This window comes from Balaenoptera physalus (assembly GCF_965194825.1).
Source record: "Balaenoptera physalus genome assembly, chromosome: 17".
NCBI lineage: Eukaryota > Metazoa > Chordata > Mammalia > Artiodactyla > Balaenopteridae > Balaenoptera > Balaenoptera physalus.
In genome coordinates, this window is record NC_138895.1 from 19,027,942 (window position 1) to 19,042,975 (window position 15,034).

The window sequence follows — 15,034 nt, forward strand, 5'->3', positions numbered from 1 at the left end:
ATGGACCTACGGATTATCATACTGAGTGAAGTAAGTCAGACAGAGAAAGACATATCATATATCACTTATATGTGGAATCTAAAATATGATGCAAATGGACTTATTTACAAAACGGAAACACTCACAGACATAGAAACAAACTTCCCTAAGGGGAAAGGGGGGGAGGGGTAAGTTAGGAGATTGGATTAACATATACATCCTACTATATATAAAATAGATAAACAACAAGGTCCTACTGCAAAGCACAGGAAAATATATTTAATATCTTGAAATAACATAATTAAAAAGAATATGAAAAAGTATACATATATATGTATAACTGAATCACTTTGCTGTACACCAGAATCTAACACAACATTGTAAATCAACTATACCTCAATAAAAAATGTTTTTTTAACCAAGAAGGGAGGTGCACAATATTGCTGAAAGCACAACTAAGGAGTAAGTAGTTGCCAAGTGACTGATAGCTGAAGGAGAGAAAAAAACAAATCCATTATTAGGCAGTAAAGAAACGCAAATTATAACTGGGGAATGAATGGTACCAAGAGCTCTGGAATGGGATTTGAAACAATGGCCAATAATAGGAAAGGCTTCCCTCTAACTGAGCGACAGACATTGGGGACTGTTGTATCCTTGCCAAGTGCTGCAGTCCCCATCCACATATCACCTCGGCACACACACTATTAGAGCCCTGGTGGATTCTTCAGATACTGACTGCATTCCGAATACAGCTTAAATTCCTCTTCCTTTCCTTAAACACACTCTAGAATGTTCGTTATCACTTGCATCTCACTTACTACTTTCACATAGCAAGCGCTTTTTCAAGCTTACTGAGAAGGAGGAACACCCCATGGGGTGGCTGCAGGGGTGCACTGCTGAGATCTCCCTCCAAGAGAACCTGCGGCGAGGAGGGTACTTGGCGCATAGCCTCCAGCTGCGGCGACTTCAGATCTGTGGTGGTGTTTGCAGTCAAGGCCATGCTCTGCCCTGGGACATCCCCCCCAAAGTAAAAGGCAAATCGCTGCATCTCGTGGCCTCTGATATACAACAACAACAACAACAAAGAGCAGAGGACCCAGTAGGCCTCTTGGATTCTGGAAGCAACACCACACTTAGAAACTGCTCCAGCCTATATGCTGAGCGACATGGATGGAAGGCTGCCAGCTTTGAGAGGGCTCAGAGCAGGAAAGAGTTTTGCAGGAGGCCCAGGCAAGCAGCGCTGCCTCTTGGGCCATACGATCAGGTATATCCTTTGGTGCTGGCGTTTGGTGTCAGTGGTGAGAAAAGATACGATAGGAAGATTGTGGCAAGCCCCAGTGGAAGAATCACAGTGCAGGTCTGTGGAGATCTGAAGCAAGGCCATAGCGTCTGCAGAAGAGAATATAGAGCTTCTGAGAATCAGTTCCTTGACTTTGGCAAAAAAAACCCGACTGCTTGACCATGGGACCCCACATGACTGTTACTTTAGAATTTCCTATTATGAGCTGGGTCCTGTAGACCCTGCCAAAACAAAGTTGTGCAGACCCAGAAGCAGTCTATTGTAAGATGAACATGGTCTATCCAGGGTCAAGCCGAGCAGAACCAGAGGACACAAGCTGCAAGAACAGGTGGCCCGGAGCCCCATGTCCCCTAGAATTTCACTAGCACCCCTTCCCCAGCTCTTACCTGTGGGAAGATTGGGGTTCCATTCAACCAGCTAAAGAGGAAGAAAAGCCTGCACTTGGTTTATCGATGGACAGGCTATTATGTGGACGAAGCTGAAAATGAATGGAGGCTGCATTACAGCCACACTCAGGAGTGGTCTTGAAAGTATGCAGAGAGGGAAAATCTTTCCAAGGGGCAGAGCTGTGAGTGGTGAACCTGGTCATCTATTTTATGTGAAAGGAAAAGTGGCCTGAGCTGGGAAAATATGTAGATTTCTGGGCAGTGGCCAACAGCCTGGCCATCTGATCAGAGGCCTGGAAGGGAAAGGACTGGAAGATGGGAGACATGGAGGTCCAGAGTAGATGCATGTGGATGAACCTATGGGAATGTGTACAGAGTTTTGTGCTACATGTCAATGGCCTCCATGGAAGGGGCACCGAAAACCCAGGACTCTACCTAGACTGTCTCCAGCCAATAGCTGAGCACAGTGGGATTGCTAGAGCTGGACCATGCCTTCTCAACACAGGCCTCCTCTGACAGGCTCGTATTTTCTGTGCTCCCCATTGACCTGGCTGGAACTTTCTTAGAGCTATTCTGCAGTCTGTGTTTCCTCTACCCAAGCCTCCTTCCTTCCCTCCTTCCTTTCACAGGTTTCAGACCTGCATTGTGACCCAAAGGCTCTGCCCACCTACTCCTACTTCCTTTGGCCTTTATGCCTCACATGTGTTCACCCCAGTAAATCTCTCGTATGTCTAATTCTGTCCTGACGTCTGCTTGTTGGAGGCCCTGAACTGACACACACCCCGTGATCTTTCAAAAATAAACATACACGTTCACACACTTACATTTACAGGTGAGCCATGGTCAAAGAGAGATGAAAGTCTGCTTTAGAACTTGATAAAATTGAATTGAAAATCAGATTTCATGGTCTTTAAAAAAGAATGAGGAAGTTCTCCGTGTACTGATGTGGAAAAATCCCCAAGATCTATTAGGTGGAAAAAAGCAATGTATGGAATAGTGTATGTAACATGATGATTTTTTCTGTACTTGAATCTATGTAAAAACCTGTTGGGGAGGAGAGGTGGGGAAAAAAAAAAAAACCCTGTAAAGATACAAAGAAAAAGAAAAATAAAGGGGGTGGGAATGGCAATGCTCAGTAAAGAACATTTTGATTTGTTTTTATTTTGCACCTTGAAATTGTACTACCTATTAATAATTAAATTGAAATGTCAATCTTCAGCATCTTTGCATATTATTATCTTAAAAATCAATCCTTTATATGTGATTGAACATAACTGCCTGTTGGCATATGATGCAGTAACTTATGTACAGCAGTGAGTGGACCTGATAAACTTAAGGACCCCCTAAAACGTAGTCTCCCAGTTGGAAAAAGACAGTCTGGGTGATCTAGATGGCCTGAGTGATTTCTAACTCACCAACTGATTGAATAATTCATAGCCTCTCTACCTGAGTGTGACAGAGTGGACATTTAGAAACTGCCAGCTGTATACTGTTGTCAGTCCCGCCATGTTTGCTGGTCTCAACGTTTTGCTACTTCTAGAAAGAAGTATGCACCGCCATTTCCTTCCTGAATGTTACAGCCTAGGCTAAATTATGCCTCGTTTCCACACCTCAGATCCATACTAAATATTCGTTTAGTACAAATACTTCATCAGAGTGCAGGTAAGAATCCCTTGTCGAGCATTTTCAAAAGATGCTTGTCCAGGTTTAACCCTCCCCTGGCAAAATCTGTGAGAGAGGCCCCATCACATATGTTCCCCAGAGATCCTAATGTATTTCTTTTTTCTTTTTCTTTTTTTTTTCGGCTGCACTGGGTCTTCATTGCTGTGTGTGGGCTTTCTCTAGTTGTGGCGAGCGAGGGCCACTCCTCATTGCCGTGCGCAGGCTTCTCATCGAGGTGGCCTCTCTTGTTGTGGAGCACGGGCTCTAGGTGTGCGGGCTTCAGTGGTTGTGGCATACGAGCTCAGCAGCTGTGGCTCACAGGCTCTAGAGTGCAGGCTCAGCAGTTGTGGCACACGGGCTTAGTTGCTCTGTGGCATGTGGGACCTTCCCCCACCGGGGATCGAACCCGTGCCACCTGCATTGGCAGGCGGATTCCTAACCACTGCACCACCAGGGAAGTCCCCCTAATGTATTTCTGATGAAGAATCATTTCTGTAGGGCGATTTCCAAAAATCCCCTGATGACAATCACTAGGGGGCACTTGTTAAATATATGCACACCCAGGTTTCTCCCATGGTGAATTCTGATTCAGTGGGTTTGAGTTGGGGCTCAGGAATCTGTGATTTTAATAAATACTCTGAGTCTTCAGGGAGACATTACTGTAGGGTTATGTAGCCTCATGTGGGCTAACTTAGATTCCATAAACTGATAAAATAATTTCAAAGTTGCCTGATACTAGTGATCCTAATATTACTTTATCTTTCTCGCATGAATTCCCTCACAAAGTCTTTAATAATTATAAACTATATCCTCCTCATCATTTAAAAGTCAGAATTCAAAAGTGTTATGTAAGAGCATGCTTGCTAAGGATAAGTGTACAATAGATAGTGAATACTTATGCAGCAAAAGAAGCTATTAATGAGGTGACCTTGAAATCCAGAACTTAACAGAAACCTGATAACTCTGGACCAAATCAGTTGGTGGACTTGTGAAGTCTCCATTCCTTCCTCAGTGTCTCTGGAGTGTGAACTCAGGGAGTTGTGCTGTCTTTAGCGATCACTGGCCTTCAGAGGTCTATCTCTTTCACCCATCTTGGATAAGTGACAGGGCATAGGGCCTGAGTTTAGGGTTACCACACAGCAAAGTACCCCTAGCCCCATCTCCTGAGGTTTTCAGTAGTTTAGAATTGTAGCCTTGATCCTGCTGGCAAATTTTACATGGCCCCGGACTAGCTGGGCACTACGGCAGCCAGGCACACTGGCCTGCCCCCTGCTCCTGATTAGGGGCACCTGGATTAGCTGGTTTTCTTGTCCATCACTCCTGGGGGTTTAGAGCAGTATTGATATAGGAGGGGCTTAGAGTTGAATACACAGCAGGAGAATGTATCCATGATTGCGTGTGGGTTTATTTCTGGGCTCTCTGTTCTGTTGCATTGACCTATGTGTCTGTTCCTGTGCCAGTACCATGCTGTTTTGATTATTGTAGCTTTGTAGTATAGTCTGAAGTCAGGGAGTGTGATACCTCAAGCTCTGTTCTTTTTTCTGAAGATTGCTTTGGCAATTCGGGGTCTTTTGTGGTTCCATATGAACTTTAGGATTATTTACAATAAAGTGACAGGTAAGCTAAGCTCTGAAGGATGAGTAGGAGATGGCCTGGAAAGTAAGGAGGAGATCAGCTGGAGAAGAGGAAACAACTCTGAGCTAGAAACAGCTTGGCACATAGAAGTAACTGAAAACGGACAGTGTGTTTGGATTCATTGAGCAAGGGAGAGGATATTGGTAAGAGGTGATGGTGGGGAGGGAGGCAGGCACCAGGAAATGGTTGTGATCTTATTCTAAGAGCTCATAAGAAATGATGACTGTCTAGGCACTTCCCCCATAGCTGGGGGTAGGGCAGAGAAATGAAACGAGGAAGAAGTATAATATTGGAAAGAAAATATAAAAAGGGTGTTAAATACCAGCCCCTCCTTATTGATTCTGATACACACCCTGAAGCAAGATGTGACCCCCTCTGCTACAGGATAGTGTTTTTCAAACTTGAAAAATGCACGGATAGCTTTTGAAGAAAAACAAAAATTTATCCAGACCTCTTGCCCATGGTGGGTTCAATAATTTTATATATATTCAAATATACATTCTTTGTATATATGCACTTAAATATATAAACCATCAGATAAGGTATACCTCTGTATGCTTATAATTTATTTACAACATAAATTGAAAACTTCTAATTTTGAAATTAACAACCTGAATTTAATGTGACATGATGTTTTGATGAAATAAAATTGCTGCTTGCATTTAAAAAAGTTATGGCGCTGCCCATGGAGGCACAGCTTCTCCTGATTCAGCAAATGCATCCTGCTGGATGCCACTGAGGACTCCTCTATAGGATTTCTTAGGAAGTCTTTCTTTGTATAGAGTGCTGGTATACCATTTGGCTATTGCTTGGTGGATATACATCATTTACGTATTAGATCTGTCTCTCTTCTCATTAGTCAGAAGCAATTAAAGTAGAAAGACTCAATGGCAAAATCTGCTTGAACATACACACAAGATTAACCACCAAAATCAAGTGACAGTCCACAGAGATTAAAAATTAGAGAAAATTACCAGACCCCTTAGAATACATAGCTGAACTCCCATAAGTGTGTGGACTTTTGTTTGGAAAATAGCTCTAAATATGAGAGCAGATTATTCCCAGAGACTTCCTAGAGGAGAAAAAAGGGCACTATTCCTTCTCACGTAGAGCCATGGAGACAGGATAAATTGTTCCTTCTAACATTCTAAAAAGGGATCACTGGAATCCAAGGTTTGGTAGGGTCAAGAGGGATCATTAATATTTGAGTGAAAGGAGAGACCAACTTGGGTGTGGTCACAAGTCCCTGTGGTTCCTGCTCTGGTACTCAGGACAGACAAGATTAGAAAGAGGCGACTGAGATGTCTCTGCCTCCCAGACGTTTCTGGTCAATTGGCTGAAAAAGGCTTATAGCACTAGCCTCCCAAGTCAGGTGCACAAACCTGTGGGGTGTGGGAAGAAAATATTAAGAGCCCTGGGAGACCTGAGCCCTGATCTCAGGCACATAAAGAGCAGCTCTCAAAGAAGTGTGAGTGGGGGCTCTGTAAAACTGAGAGCTCTCAACAGTTTGTATAATTTACCAAACACGAAGAGCAGCCAGGAAAAGAAGTGTGCATTTTCTGATAAGGTAGAATATCATGTCGTCTATCATTGTAAGTTGATCAGGTTAATATATATGAAATGTCAACTAAAGTTAAGTTTTACTGTTTCAAGGTGTCACTAGTCTTCCAGCCATCAATAATATCCATTACTTCAGGGAGAGGGGTGGGTAAGGTACAAAGGACTAAACTTGAAAGTTTCAGCTTGAAAACAAATTTTACGTAAGAAAAGGTCTACAAGATGCCAAGCCAAATATTTGTAAGATTCAGGCTTTGCTAAGAAAAAGAAATGATTTGTGGGGTTCCCCAAAGCCATCAGTTGGAGACTTGAACACAGGGTTTTTAGGGTGGAACATGGATGAGAGAGGATGTAGGCTATGACATCAGAGCAGTTTGGAGGGATCTGGGAGAGGATGAGTGGGAATGAAAATTCCCAGACATGTTCCCAGATACACAGAGAATCTGAGGGCAGAAGGATTGCATATTCTTCTTCCCTCCTGGACATCTGGGGAGAAGGATGGCAAGACCTCCTCAGACAGTTGGAAGCAACACAGGACAGCCACGTTAGGACAGAGGGGATGGAGTGGATATTTGGGCAAGCGGCCTGAGATGGCCGTGCAGTGGACATTGATGTGCTGCCCAGATACCCCTCCCGGGTCAGGTACTCGTTCCCCGGCTGCTGTGAGTCCTGGCAGCCGATGCCTTGCAGCTGAGTCCATCTCCAAGCATTGCCCTTAGCCAAAGAAGGCCTCCTAGCCCAAGGTCAAATGAACTCCCTAAGGCAGCATATCTCCAATGACTGGTCCATTGCTGGGGATAGAAAGGTCTAGACCCCTTGCCTCTATTGGAACAACTCTGAAATGCCCTCCCAGTTCCAGAGCTCCCAGTACTATCAGCTTCTTTGCAACTGCATGGCAGTAGTAACTTCTCTCTCTGCTCACCCAGCTTCCCTCATTCCCTTACAAGTGTTGTTCTGGAGAACATTTGCCAATAAACCTTTTATAGGCAAATCTCAAAGGCGGTTTCCTGGGGAACATTAGCTACAACAGGCCTCCTAGATCTCTCTTAGCTTTGGGGCTTGGGGGTTGAAATACGGAGGAAGCCAGAGATGAGTTCTCCTGACTTGATATTGATGAGGGTTTTGACCAGGTGGACTGCTCGTGGGTTTCCTTGGTGTGGTGAGAGGTAAGGCTTTGGATGGGTGTTAAAAAGGCAGGGACTGGTTGGAAGGTGTGGTTGAATTTCAGAGGATTAGTCAGAGCAAAGACAGAGTCAGCATTGCGGGGGAGGGCTGGATGGCCACATGTTGCCCATGCCTGATGCTGGAAGGACTGGCCAGCTATGAAAACTTCAGCACATGCAGCAAGGCCAGGGGTCAAGTCTCGAAGATCCAGCTGGGCAAGACATCTCAGGGGAGACTATTGAGGACAAGGGGATTGCTTTCAAATCCCCTCTCTTGAGGTCAGGTGAATTGTAAACCACCAGAAAATTAGATCCATTCCCCACCCTCCCTACCACCACCAGAGGGAAAAAGAAGAGTGACTGAATATTTCCCCCAAAGACATCTGTATTGTATTAGAATGGCTGAGTTACCCTGAAAGGGACAAAATTAAGAGTGTTTCCACTATCAGTGGAAATAAGTCTCTAGAGCTGTTAATTTTGGTCCTAGAGAAATAAAACAGTTCCATGTTTACACATCTGAGGTGTGATGGTACAGAAATATGCAACCGAAAAGAGGGAAGAAAGACCAAAACCATACCAGGGCAAAAAAGCCATCGTTGTGATATGTATTTATATATATCACTTTCTTAACAGGAAGAACTAGGCCTTGTTGTAAGGCCCTTTACTGAAATACTCCTATAGTTTATGGACATTTCAGGTGAAAATCAGCCGAGCTGCCAGCTGAGAGTGCACTTTAAATATCCCCCTGGATACTGGAAAGGTATTTCCCAGGCAGACAGCCAGAAACCTCTGAATCTGCAGCACAATGGCCTATAGTGATTTTGAGAGTGAACAGTTTGAAGACCAACTACAGTTGAGGCAAAAGAAACATGCTGGAGGGAGGTTAAACGTCCCTGCTCGGAGATGACAACTAGCCTCCTGTTATCGTCCTAATTTTGCAGAGGAAAGGGAGGCTTAAAGAGGTCCCACAGCTGGTTAGCCAGGACAAACCCCGGCAGTGGGCTCCAGAGCCCATGCACCCACCTCTGCAACCCACTGCCTCCTCTAGAATGTTCTGCTGCCTTGTATGTTACAGAGTGGAATTGCAGCAGGGCTCACGGAATCTGAAGAGTCACTTTTGCAAAGCTAGAGACACAACTGCTGCCGAGTGCAGACGATCAGCCAGGTGAGCGCGAACGTGGAGTGATGACAAGCTACGGCGAAGATCTGACCACTCGGTAAAGAACAGGGGTCCGTGGTAAAGTCAGAATCCTTCTCATTTGGTGCACCGTGTAACGCATGTGGTAATTAGTTATTTATGTATCTAAGTTCTTCATTTAGAAGGTCTGTATACAGTTACTTTCTAGGAGCCGTGTCACCTGTGCCCTGCACCATTGTATCCTTAATAGGAGTTTCTGTGGCTTGTCATTTAGTCCCTTTCGCGTCACAAAAGAGGAGTGTCTTAGTAAGGAAGAGTATGAGGCAAGTGAAAAGCTTCAAGTGTTCTGGTAACGTTTGGACACTCCCAACACTCAACAGTGGAAAACTCAACATTTGCCAAATTTCCAAGGCGTTGTTTATCAGCCAGATTGTCACCGCCGCCCTGCCCCCCGCCCATCCATGTTTTCTTTCCTTAGCAGAGATACCACCAATAGCAGTTTATGATAATAGTGGGGTGCTAACGGTACACATTTAAAATACAGGACCACAGAACTTATAGCTTTTCAAGCCATAAGCGAATAGACTTGGGAATACTTCAGAACTTCTCGTTTTAACTTTCCTCCTGATAGAATCTATTTGTATCACTGGTTTTAGCCTTGCAGACTTGGAGGGAGTGGTGAAAGATGAACGGGCAGTGCTCAACCACAAGGGGAGAAAAACGTCACCCAGTCCCCAGAATAGCAACAGCAATAAATATGGTCATGTCGCTCTTCTGCTGAGGACGAAACGACAGACAGGATCACATTTGCGGCACCCAACGCCTGCCGGCTATGGGAGGCTGGCTCAGGGGTTTGGAGGAAACCTGCGCAAAAGTTGATGCTGACGGAGAGGCTTCATTTTGGAGCTGTGACTTAGCACGCAAAGGAGGAGGGCACAAACCCCACCGCAGAGCGAAGGCACCCTTCTGGCCACATGGGGGTCCATTCTAAATCGGCTTTCCTGACAGCTGGCTCAGGGCTCTGCAGAGCTGAGCCCAGAACTTCCCTGCATGTGTGCCTGAGAACTTGCTGTTACCTGCAGCTGCCACAGCCATCAGGGCACATGCGTAAGGAGGAAGGTGAAAAAGAGGGATCTCGGTGGTCATCAGTTATTTAAAGCGGGCCCATAGGATTTCAGCCCCTTCATCGTACAGAATCAGCACCTTTGCTCCGGGAGGTCTTGGAGGAAGTGGCATCTCCCTCCCTTCAGACCTCCTCAAGTCTCCCTTTGCAGACCAGCCCCCCGGGCTCTCACCATTTCTGTGATTCCGAGTGCTTCATTTTCCTGTGTCCCTTTTCAGACACGTTTCAATTTCATATACTTTATGGCCACGTCTCTGGGTGGTTGTGGTTTTACCATCTTTACATTCTTTTGCCACGTGGAATTGGCCAAATTGGGCTTTTACATTTTCAGAACTTGCATACAGCAGTAGTCTTTTAGGCTGAAATCAGTTTAAGCTAATATATGTGTACCTGATTTTTTTCCATGTTTCGAAAACCAAAGAATCACCTGAATTTGACCAGTTTTCCTTTTTCTGCTAAACTTCCCTGCTCTAAAAGGATATAATTTCTTGTAAAGCCCAGCTCCTTCTCTCTGGATCTCTGTGGTTCACTTGGTCTCTCCAACCAGTTCCCAATGTCACACAGGGGGTCACTGGAAACAGGTTCACTGTGGCCACGTGTCACCTGTCTCCCTCATGTAGCTTTAACAGGCACAGATTCGATTCCATGCTTTCAGTTACATGCTTAGGATTTAAATGACTCTTTTCTCCATGGATCACAATATTGCTTTCATTCGGAAAATACAGCACATAAAAAATGAAAGGAAATGTTGCTTTGGACTTTCGTATCTGAATATAAACTTCAGCACTGTGTTTTATTGTCACTATTATCTTATGCTTCTTTAGGATTTTATTAAGACCAACAAGATAAATGAAGTAGTTTTTATAGCACTAGCTCTCATGTTTGTTCTCTCGACATCCCTGGTGACGTTGGGTGGTCAAGAAAAAAATCATGCCAGAGTGTTGAAGTTGGTGCCAAAGGAACAGAGATGACTGTTTGGTGCCTGGTATCCGCTGCTGCCCAGAACCTTATCTTGTCCTATTTATACATTCACAAAGCAAAATCTGACTTAGAACAATCCTTGCAACATTAGCATTTTCTTTCTTTAAAGCTTATGTCTCTGAGTTTTAATGCCATTTTTCTCATGTGGCCAGGGACAATGCAGGCATAAATTAACTTCTCTGCTTATTATTTAGTGATTAAAAGAACACAAAAGCAAGGACATTGGAAAAAGAAATTCCAATGTATTATTAAATATTCTAATTTGAATTACCAGGCTAAATGCCAAATGATCTTAAATCCCTGGAAAGATTCCTTTAAACATAAAAAGAAAGTGATAAAAGAAGGTGTCCTGGAAAACTACTTGGATCATTTATTGGGAAACAGGAAGAAAAAGGTATCCTCCACCGAGAGAATGGCAATTCTGTGGTTATGATGAAAGGGTGATTGGTACCTAAGCATACTGTCAATTAGTAGGAAAACATTAACTTTAGGAAACATAACTAATCAAAAGCTGCAATTTCAGACATAAGCAATAAGTATTCTCTGTGGAATGCACTTTTTTCACGTCTAAATATCCTAGAGGCTTTCATCAAACATTTGTGAATAGATCTCTTTATTATTGTAACATTAATGAAAGAAATGTTAGGGCTATTATTCAAATACCAGTAGAGCATACTGCGAAGCTACTCCTTTTTTTCCTCCTTAATTTCTTTTGTCCCCATAAGTGATATTTGCATAATATTAACGTAATCACCAAAGTATTCTTTTAGTGATGTACTCCAGTGAACACAGCCTGAAGTCCAGAAATGAACGTGTGGGGCTAAGTCCCAGTTTTGACACTTACTTATTAGTGTGAGTTTGGGAAATTTCCTGACCTCTCTGTGCCTTAATATCCTCATCTAGAAGACAGGGATGATATTTCTCCCTGCCTTAAGGGATTTTGCAAGTGTTAAAACAGAATCCACATATCAAGTCTTCAAAATAGTTCCTGATACACAGTAAACACTTCAAAAAATATTAGCAACCATGTAGTGCAAATGCGTCTTTGTTTTAACTGTATACTGGTCCATATTCATGAATTTATTCTGAAATGTCCACCATCCATGTATTTATTCTGAAATGTACACCAGTAGAGATGGGTAAGAGTGGGTGGACAGATATGTCAAATCCTTTCCACCAGAAATACGGCTCAAAGTGAATTCTCTACTAAAAAATAGTTTACTGCACTGTCGACATTAGTAGTGCTTCTTCGAGAAACTAGGAAATTAATAAAATTATTATAAGTTTACAGTAAACTCACAGTGAGAGCCTCCTGAATTAGTAAGTTGCACTTGGTATTAAATATGACTCTTTGCTCTGGGATGCATTTTGGAGTTTCAAAAGCAAGTCTGGGCTATTCTAAGGTTATTGAGGCTTTTGCCTAGAAGCCCGCAGAGAGTAATCTACATTTTCTGAGGGGAAAGCGAAGGAGTCTTGGCATCTTGCGCCTGTAAACTCTAACTGGTGGCTTGGCACCGTGGGGTTTTACCCGGCTATTTTGTGGAAGTGCTTCCAAATTATTTAACCTTTTCTTCCAGATACCATAAGTCAGCCTTTGGCTTTCATGCACTATTCTGCTCTACCAATTTTACAGATGTGGCAAACTAGGGACTGAGAATTGAGATGGTTCATCAGTTATACACTAAATTGATAGTTCTCAGACTTAACGTGCATCAGAAAAACCTGGAGGGCTTTTAAAAACACCACTGCTGGGCTCCACCTTCAGAGTAGAATGTGCATTTCTAACAAGTTCCCAGTGATATTGATCTGCTTGTCAGGGGACCACACTTTGAGAAGCACGGTGATAAGTATAGGAGTCAAGCTGATTAGAGCTCTGGTAAACTAGTTGAAACCATCGCAATTATTTTAACCAAATCAATGTATTGATATTTGAGGAGCTATCTTTTATCTCATTCAATTAGATAATTAGTTTTGTAGATGCTTGAGAATATCAGATAACAGGAATTGTTCACATTTGAGATAAAAATTCTCAAAAAAAATTTCTGAATAAGGACCTCTCCCCTTTTTTCTTATGTATATACCAGTTACAAATCCTATGCAATTCACATGGGTCAGATAACTGGCATGTGTCAGGCAGAGCAGGCCAAATAGCTTCTGGGTGCTTAGTATTAATGTTGCTGTTATTAGGAGAAGTGGAGATATTCTGTTTTGTTTTTTTTTACATATGTATAAGATTTTTTCCCCTAATTTTGGAAAATTTGGTTTTGAACTAGATAGCTTAATTAGTTAAATATATTCTCTGGAGAATATCACCATTTCTGTTTTCTAATTTGTCAAGGGAAAAAAATGGCAGGGGATTGATTATTCTTAAAAAAATAGAGACCTCTGGTGGTCATTCATAAAAGTACTTTATAAAAACAGAAACCTAGAGTATTTCAATTTGTCAAAAGGTTTCAAGATCTCTGGCTTAGTTGACATACATTAAAAAAATATAAAAAAATATGAATTACCAAATGCCTGTCAAAATAGATAATATAAGTAATAGGACTTTACATAATGATAACTCTTATGAATATATATATCATTCAGCTATAACAGTTCTATATGATAAATTAAAAGTTGACAGAAGCATAAGACATAAAGGAAAGTGCACAAATCATAATTGTTTAGCTCGGAGAATTTTCCCAAACTGGCTATATCTGTGTATCCAGCATATCTGGTAGATTTTAACCATAATTATAGGTAAGTTGACTCAGGCTCAGAGAGCGTATGTGATCTGTTATTTCACAATATCAATCAAATCCATTTTAATTCATTCACTCAAAAACACTTAAATGAATAAAGAATTTCAATAAAAATGAACATAAAAAACAGTCAATTTAATGAGCCCTGATCCACAGTCCAGGTTTGTAAGTATCACATTTTGTCAAATAAAATTACCTTTACACATAGAATTTCTAGAGCAATGGGCTAAATAGGCTATAATTCATTATTACTATTGTTGTTGTTGTCATTGTTTGCTGTTGCTCTTGTTGGTGGTGGTGTTTATCTACTGTTTTTCTCAATTAATAAGCAGTTTTGGAACATCTTTTATGTACCAAGCACTATTTTTTTTTAACATCTTTATTGGAGTATAATTGCTTTACAATGGTGTGTTAGTTTCTGCTTTATAACAAAGTGAATCAGCTATACATATACATATGTCCCCATATCTCCTCCCTCTTGCATCTCCCTCCCTCCCACCCTCCCTATCCCACCCCTCTAGGTGGTCACAAAGCACCGAGCTGATCTCCCTGTGCTATGCGGCTGCTTCCCACTAGCTATCTATTTTACATCTGGTAGTGTATATATGTCCATGCCACTCTCTCACTTTGCCAAGCACTATTTTGGATTCTTCGGGATACTAAAATGAATAATATGGGGTCTTTGACCTCAAGAGGCTCAGAGTCTAATGCACAAGATAGACATATAAGCAGTAGTTTGATATGGTAGCTTGTGTTCCAATAGAAGTATCTGTCTATGTGGACTACTTTTTAAGAAAGTGGCTATATTTTCCCGAATGTCTACCCCAAGCTGTGTAAAGCTTGAAAGTCCACAACTTTGTCTCTTTGGTGTAAAGCTAGCAGTGTTGTAGAAAGTAATACTTGACTAGTAGTCAGAAAAGTCATGTTTGAATGTAGCTCTTTCACTTACTAGCTCTAGGATTTTGGACCAGTCACTCAGTCATGATGGATGGTAGTTACCTCACAGGCTATTATGAGGATCAGATGAGACCATAAGAAAGTGGTCAGTGATGTTTAGATGTGAAAATTCTACATTATGCCTTTTGCTTATATGGTATTATTAATATTAAACACTAATGCAATAATCGATTCATTCAGTGTTTACTGGTTCATGGTTCTGCTGCTGGGAGGATGTGCTAGAGAAAATGCTCAGTGTTTAACAGTGGGCAGATAGATGTGTGCACATTTCTTTTCTTCCTAAAAAGAGTGAAAAGACTGAAAAGGAAATAAGGATAGTGGGGTCTGAGAAATGGAGAAGGAAGGAGAACTGAAGCTGGTTGGGACAGGAAAAGGTACCAAAAGGAGATTAACATACAAACCTAATCAC